The sequence below is a fragment of the Eupeodes corollae genome, chromosome 1 (genome assembly GCF_945859685.1).
Source record: "Eupeodes corollae chromosome 1, idEupCoro1.1, whole genome shotgun sequence".
Taxonomy (NCBI): domain Eukaryota; kingdom Metazoa; phylum Arthropoda; class Insecta; order Diptera; family Syrphidae; genus Eupeodes; species Eupeodes corollae.
Genome location: NC_079147.1, coordinates 65,958,242 through 65,967,026, shown reverse-complemented (window position 1 = coordinate 65,967,026; position 8,785 = coordinate 65,958,242).

Here is an 8,785-nt window from a genome sequence, read left to right as displayed (position 1 = left end):
TCTGGCACTTGAATATGGATAAAGGAAAAAGGATGTCGTCTTATCGGACGACGGGACGCGACGGGACGAAAGATAGTGTATGAAAAAGTTTAGCCTTTCTATACTACATATTTTTTTGGTTGTTTGAATGAATATTTTCTGACTGCATCTTCCATGCAATCTGTAAAACGTGACTTGAGTTCGAGAGATAGTTTAGTCAGTTGAAGTTTTTTCTCCAGTCTTTTCTTTTTTACTTTAATCTTTATCATAGCGAGATGTGGTTTTTCTTTTAACATTTTTCGATAGAAGTAAAAATTAAGGAATTTTTCAAAATAAACTATATTCTTTATAGAAAAATTGAAATGAACGAATCCGCGGATGAGTGAGTTCTAGCCTTATGATTGTAAAGAACAAGTTTAAAGTAGATCCTTCTATTGAATTGAAAAATAAAACAGTGTTTTACGTAAATCAACTTTAATTATTAAAGAAATTTAATTATTTGTTCAGTTCAATGTAAAAACTTAATGCACAATTTAATTTTTGTTTACTAATTTTTTAGTTGAATACTTGTAACCTTAAACTACTTAAAATGTAACATTTTTCATGATGTAATATTTAACCAATATAAATAACTAAAATATTAAAAACTTGGCGACACTTCTAGTTCCGAATACTTTATCTATAGATCAAGTAATTGCTTTGACACCCTGAACTGAAAATGTAAACACAGTTATTGAAAAGTTCGGGGTTACTGATTCAATTGTGTATCCAAGTGTTTTAAATGTATTTATATCAAAATAATACGTGTTAATTAATTTTGTGATGGAAAGTAGCGATGGTATTTGACACCTGTCAAACTCAACTGTCTCATAATGATAGTTTAATGGTTACCATTCACAATAATAACAACCTAATCTTTGAACTCTAAATTCATATTCGCGTTATGGTTGACATACCGCCCGAAATGTGCAAAATAGTGGTTAAACATTACCTCAAAAGTACCAAATGCCGTAAGTGGTCATTTTTCTTCGGTCCAATAATAATTTTTGTGAGCTCGGTTGATAATGCTAAATTGCTTGAAGCACTATTTAGTATAAACGTAACGTAAACGATCTTGAAAGAGTTGGAAAAATTAAAGACCTTGACATACAATGCTGTTGGAAAAATTTTGGTCAAACATTTTAGTATCCTTTTCGAGATCAGTTCTTGGAGTTTAGGAACGCTACGGGTTTTTTTGCACTGGAAGTTGAATATTTTATGTCTGTGTCAATTTGACTAGACATGAAATTTCTAAGAGACTGAATATAGCACAACAAACTGAGGTATGGAATTTGAAAAAATATTGTGCCTCAGGGAGCCCAAAAAAGACGACCCCAGTGGAAGATTGTTTTTTGGTGTTGCACAGTCGTCAGCAAAAAAATCTGTGTCGAACTACATCAAAGTAATTTCGTCAAGCTTAGTGAGAAAAAGGCCCGTGAAAGCTGGACTTAGAGCACTAAAGCCGGTACTAAGGTCGGATCTTTCAAAAAGAGTCAAGGAAAATAGATTTCTCTAGGCGCAAAGCAATTAAATTGGAAGTGGAACAATGTCACGCCTGTCAAAAATCCTCGTTTCAAACCTTCCCAGTTGGTGCCGGGCGGTAATGATCACCACAGTTGTCTTGCACGTTGTCAAGATGGAGATCAGCTAAGGTCAGATTGAATTGCTGAAGTTTCCTACTCTTTAATAGTAGCAAGCTTTAGCAATGTAATTTGACCATAGATACGGGGTCCCTAATTTCAGTGGTGTTGTGAGCGTCTTACATAATCCGTGCCGAAGAATGAAAGGCTGGGGGGCAAACCAATCGCTAACGAGCTCATTCGGATGCCTTGGCATGGTCCGTTTTATCTTTTGCCTTACCCCGGCATATCGGCTCTGCCGGGGCTGACCTTTTTTTTCCGACCTACTCGTGGGACCAATATTCAAAAACTTTTATAAAATGGACGAATTAGACATGACAAACGTAGAACCATCCACAGACTTGACCAAAGAGAAAGTGGGCAAACACTAGAACGAAATACTTTGGTAAACCATTCTTTCACGAACTTGATGAGCTATCTGAGACAAAGATTAGAGACCTAATCTTTTTTCTCAATGCGACAAAATGGCTCTAACATAATCGCTATGAAGCTTCTCTATAAATCTGTCCCTTTCAATCACAGGTCAAACGAGTTTTTGGTATCAAAACGGCACACTACAGCGCTAATTGGATCTCAGGCTAGGTTGCCTTGAGATCGCCATTTTTACCTACCTACAATGTCATCTTTAAGGAAAAATCAAAATTCAAGCGCCATGTTGGAGGGTCTTTGTGCGAAGAGAACCGAAAGAAGGACTTAGCTTAGATTGTATTTTGCGGATGCCCCCAAAAACTGAAGATATGATGGTGATGAAAAAGGTAGAATGAGCTATCTAGAATACAAAGTCAATGCAAAAGTTACCTTCGAGTCCTGGAAAACGTATTAGAGCTCATGATGCTAGAGCTTTTTGGGGATACTTGCACTTTCGTTTTCAACAGGATAGATAGATAGATAGATAAATTATTTTGATAACGTTAATTACAATTTTTTATAAAGTTTACAAACAAAAAACAAAAAAGCATGGCTTTACCGTGGTCTGCCTTGTAGTAAAAAATATAACATAACTCAATAAAATATTTAAAAATTTTATTTATAATTCTACTTCTATAAAGAAGAGCTAGCCTGCAGAATTGTTATATTTTTTAACTTCATATTGTTAAGCAAGAGTATAACTTGATTTTGCGTCAGTATTTCGCTACCGAAAGCATTCCTTCTTATTTCTTTAAGAATTGGACAAAGTGTAAAACATCCTCCCTTTCCTTTAAATTGCACAATGAGCATATAATTGGTAAGTCATTTCTATGAGGTATAAAATTCAGCTGCATAACTTTACCTCTCGATTTAAACCTCATTGAAATTTCAGCAATTTCCAAGTTGTGATTTAGTTAACAGTAGAGCTGCCTGTATGCAGATCCTGTGGCGTCATTCAAGTATTTTTCTCGTTGTTTTCAGTTCACTGCGCAAATGAGCTGCTAAAAAGAAGCTTTTAAATCAACCTGGTTATTACACAAAAGGTTAAGTTCCATTCCACATTCTGTTGCCAAATTTATCCAACCAGCACACCAACTTGTTTGGTTCGTATTACTTGAAGCGCTACTGTCTTTGGAAGTCTTTAATTGCTCATCTTCATAAATCTCAAGATGTAATCATGTAAACATAAGTCAAAATCCTGATTCCAGCATAATAACATAAATTTAGATGGAAAAACCTATCTCATTTAATGGCTCGCGGCGTGCAGCCGTAATAAAAGCAACAGGAGGTCCAACGAAGTATTAATTAGATACAACATGTTTCTGAGAAGCAATACAAAAAAAACCTGCACCAACAAAGTATTTTTCTTTAAACCTTAAAAAATAAGGCAGGTACCTGAAAAACTGGTTTTTCCATAGAATCACTTTTTACTTCCGTGACCATTTTAGAAATCTCAAAATTCTTATTGTATGATAAAACGATTTCAACCGCATAATAAAACGAAACCTCATTAAAAAATATGTTCTTATTTCAACACATTTGATAAAATTCGAAAAAAAAAACCAAAAAGAAAGTTTGACCAAGATTTTTCGAACGGCACTGCATATATGCAAATCTGCTGGATCCCTCATATTATTCTGCGTAATTTTTGTTTGTTCTATTCTATAGGCCTCTTTCCGTTTTTCGTTCGTATTCAAAACTCCTCTCAAACAAGTAGAAAAAACCCTCTAACTAATAGTTATCAAAATGCAAGAGATCTTGTTTTTTTGGGAACCTTCCACACCTTAAATTAACAGTATCAGGCTAATGATAAAATTACACTAGTAATCCCTTCTCAACAATAGAATGTCTTTTTGTAGATCATTTAACTGATTTAATCCTGAGCCAAGTGAGTGGTGCTAAGTTCTGTCAGCTATTGATAATTATCACCCTCCCTCCCTACCAACGTTCTACCATAACTCGTGCCTAGAAGTTACTTAATATTCACAAACTATGGTGTATGATTTTCATAAAGCCTACGATTAAGTTCTCAATGCCCACCTGACTGCTTAAAGTAACTTGCTGCTTATATGCACTTGAGTCCATTCCTACCAAATTCAATTTCTACATTAGCCATTGAAATCAAATTTTCTCAACTTAATGATGAGTTCGCTCCGTGCCCCAATGGTCTTCCTGCCATTTTCTTTTCTCTTTCAACTCGTCCATCAAAAATTTGTCATTTATCCTTATCTCAGGGAACATTTCGCAAAATATGGAAAATATCTTTTATAAATCCTATTCACAAGAAGGGAAAGAAAGTGGAGGTGATAAACTATCAACCAACGAATTGTTTAACTTTCTCAAATCAGCTTCCGATGCAGATCACTAACTAACCTAGCACAACACGGTTTGTTAAAAAAATAGATCTACCACCAGAAACCTTACAGACTTTGTTTCATTCACCCAAAGAACCTTTGAAAACGGGAATTAAGTTGACAAAACTTCTCATAATCATATATTCTTGAAACTCTACTCCTTAGTTTTTTCCCTGAAATGGGTTAAATCTTACCTTGAAAATAGTGAATATTATGTCCAATTTAGATCTGCTCGTTCCAAACCAATTTTAACCACTTCTGGTGTTCCCCAAGGTAGTTATTTAGTCCCTTTCGTATTTATGCTTACAACTAATGACACTGACATGGGTCTTTAAACATTGTTAAACATCCCTTTACGCTGATGATCCCAAAATTTTTCAAAACTATTGCAACTCATAAAGGCTTATCACACCTCAAACAGATCTTGACAATTTCTCAACCTGGAGTACCAAAAATTGCTTACAGTTCAACATTAGCAAACCGAACAATAAAATTTTGCTTAAACGTATTAAAACAGCTCCTCTTCATTAGTAGAAAACATGATTACAAAAAGCGGCTGGAATGCGACCCACACTGATAACTTCCCATCCCGTCTGCCGATTTGTCTTGCTTAAAAGTTTTCCTATATGTACTCGTATCAATTTTTTCCAAATTTGCGTACTATTTTTTGTAGATTTTATTTTTTATGAAAAAACGGACTGTTGGATTTTTATATAAAAATTACTGAGTATCGAAAAGAATATTTTCTGTGAAATAAAATAAGTTCGAAGCCAATATTTTTAATTTTTGAAAAGCTATTTGAGCCGAAATAAATTTTTACCAATTTTTAGGTTTTTGTTTTTTGTAAAAACACTGTCAATTCGATTTTTCTCAAAATTTTTTGAAATGTTGAAAACAATATTTCTTACAAGATAAAATAAGCTTAAAGCCTAAATTTCAAGATTTTGAAAAGATATTTGAATCGATATTCAATTTTTACGAACTTTGAGTAATGTTTTGTTTTAGATTTTTATTTTTTATAAAAAAAACTGTTAATTCGATTTTTCTCAAAATTTTATCAGATGTCAAAAACATTATTCTTCGTTGCACACAATTGTTTTGGAGATGAAATCATGTTTCAGTCATAAAATTGTTGAGGTGACAAATTTTTTTTTTCAGTTTTTTTGATTTATAAAAAAAAAGTTCTATTGATTTTTTTAAAAAATATACATGTTTTTTTTCACGTTACAATATATTATATAAAATTTAATTCAAGTCTCTAGCGTTTTTGGTTCGTAAGATATTTAGGGTTAACCAAAATTTTCACCTTTTTTTCAAACTGCTATATTAAAAAAACGCAACGCAATTTTCTTGAGAGCCCTTTCTGCATCTTTCTGCCTTATTATCTGTACAACAAAATTTATTTGAAGTCGATATCTCTTCTGGTTCTTGAGCTATGGACGACGAAAAAAACGTCGCGAACGTACGGACGTACAAACGTACGTACACGCGCACGCACAGACATCTCTCTAAAAATCTTTTATTTCGACTCTAGGGACCTTAAAACGTCGAGAAATGTCAAAATTTTTAATTTGACAAATCGGACCCATTACAATAACTTCCTATGGGAAGTTAAAAATGTTCATAAATTGTCAGATTAATAAATATCTTGTATCATGAAGAACGGTAGTATCAATAGGTTCATATGTGATTGATTGTTTTCAAAAGCATTTCGTAGATACAAGTTATGTTATGTTGGCAGGGCCGCTTCATGGTTCGAATTCTTTTTTTTATAAGTTTCATTTTTGAGAATGAGAGCTCTCCAGTGCAATTTGTTACCATCAAAGCCAAATACATTCTCAATGCAATTTTGAGGTTTGGGAATGTAGCTCTGAAATTTTGATTTTCGAGAATTTGGTAGTAAAATAGTTCCGGCGACTGATCTGTTCCATAGTTCTTTTCCTTTTTGTATGAGTCAGTCAAAGACACAAATTAAACCAACTCATTATCAAGACTAGGCTCTAAATCATCCGGATACACTTTGTTGCAGCGTGCAAATTTTTAGCATCCATCTTCTCGATGTGATTCAGGAATCCAAATCGAGAACGTACAGCTTCATAGGCATGCAATCTTTCAGTAAGAGAAACGGATAGCTGGTCAATCACTGGGATAAAGGCGGATACTTTCTATTTTTCCTTGGGTGACAGATTTGAGTCTTGTGCTTTCCCGTTATCGAGTAGATTCAACCTCACATTTCTCTTTCTAGTACTGGTGCCTTATTGTACATATTCATCAGTATGGAATATTTTTTTGGCTGCTTCCTCGTATTTATCAAAATAATTACGTTTGGAATCCACGAATGATTTCAATGATTGTAGTGCACGCATTGCCGATTCAAGAATCATTTTCGGGTAATGTAACATCTTGTTTGTAGCGTTGAATCGCTCCAAGATATCGTTCAAAAATGTTGCAAACAAATCGATTTCAAGAGACCTCATCTTCTGCGGCAGGCGCCGCACAGTGCGTTGAATGTATGGGAATTCGGAAAAAAAATAAAAAAAACACATAATTTTAGTAAGCATATTATTTTCATATTTATTTGTTCATTTTATGGGCTTAAGTAATAGATACAAGAGAAACAAAAAGAGGTTCTTCAATTATCTTCATCAGAAGAAGATGATTGGTCGTCATGATAATCAATGATATATTTTTTGATATCAGTATCGTATATTTTGGGTTTTCTTTTAAATTTTCTTTGAGAAGAAAGGTACGGGTCTGACATAAGTAGTAAGTGGTTCATAACGTCCTTACAGTTGTTAGCTCTTGAGGATTTTCTTGCATGATTAAGCCTAGTCCGGGGGAAAGTTTTGTGCAAGCCTTCAAGAGCTTCTTCAGACAGTTGCCCGATTGGTATGTGAAAACTTTTCATGACATCTATACTATGAAAAAATAGTTTGTGCAATGTACAGGGCATATAGTACCATCCGTAAAGATCCAAATACATTTCTCTTGTTTCACAAATTAGTATATTAAATTTATCGAAATTGATGTCAATTCCTGTTGCCATTACTCGTAAAATGATATTTAATTTTTGGATCAAATTTTGGTCGATTTTTGTTATTTCGGAACTTTTCTGTGGATCAGAAAAGAATGTCCGAGCAGTGTTACCATCGTTTGATGACCCATGACCTTGCTTCGGTTGGTCAACAGTTAGTCCCATTTTCGATTTGAATTCGGCTTGTATACGCTTCTTTTCAATCTGGAAAAGAGTTTTGTTTTCTTCTCCTTGAACCCTCCATTTTCTGAAGGTTATTAATAATTTCTGAGCAAATTGTTGATGCATGTCTCGTAAATATTTTTTTATCTTCAGGCTCCAAAAAGTCTGGTTTATTTAATTTTACCTTAATTAACTGCAAAACACCGAGCACTCGTGCAGTTGAGTTGGAACTCCATACGTTAAAAAGCTCCCTGTTTGAACACATTCTGAAAAAAATATTCGTAAAAAAACACCTGTGGCACGAAAAAGTGCAAGTTGTCGGTTTTGTTTTTAACTCATTAGCGCAACGCTATTTAAACCGCCATAAATCTTACTCTCACTAACTCTTTAATTGTGCGGGTTCTCTGAGGCTCTCTAACAACACAAGAGTGGACTTTATCATAAATAAAATGTTGGTTTACTTATTCAGACTTGTTAACATAAATTTGGCATACTTGTAACAAAATTTTGGAAAACTTTTTTTTTTAATTTCTTCCACTTGTCGCCGCACTGTGCGCCGCATCAGACATCATTCTTCATGATGTCTTTTAGCTCTTGGAAGATAGCTGGTTAGAGCTTCTTCGATTTTCGAATAGCCGTTGACTAAGGCTTTCGGAGCTTCCGAGCCTTTTCAAGACTAAAAACTGGCCGCTTTTCCTCTCCGATAATTTCTCAATCAGAATTCGGTGCCGCTCTGTACTGGCTGTGATAAACGTGTACAAATTCTGCACGAAGTCAAAGAATTAGACAATAATAATTGATTTTTCCAAGAATTGAAGAACACCGATTCTTCTTATACAGCAATTTATTTATATGTAGATATATAAATATAAGAAAAAAAAGATTTTGGAGACACGGAATCAAATATACAACCTCCGAGGTTGCGGGCAAGTACCATCCCACTCAGCCACTTAGCGATTGGGGTACTCCCTCCAGATGGGTAGTGAATTTTGAGTGCTTCTTATCAGGGCCATTTGAGATTTTGATATTTCACTGATTGTTTGATTGGATTGAACAAATAAAGATCAATGATTTCTGTTATTTAAGATTAATATAATTAAAAAATCATGGATGCACAAAGTACTATGGGCTGTAGTTAAAAGAGCAAACCAAAAAATACATATCAAATG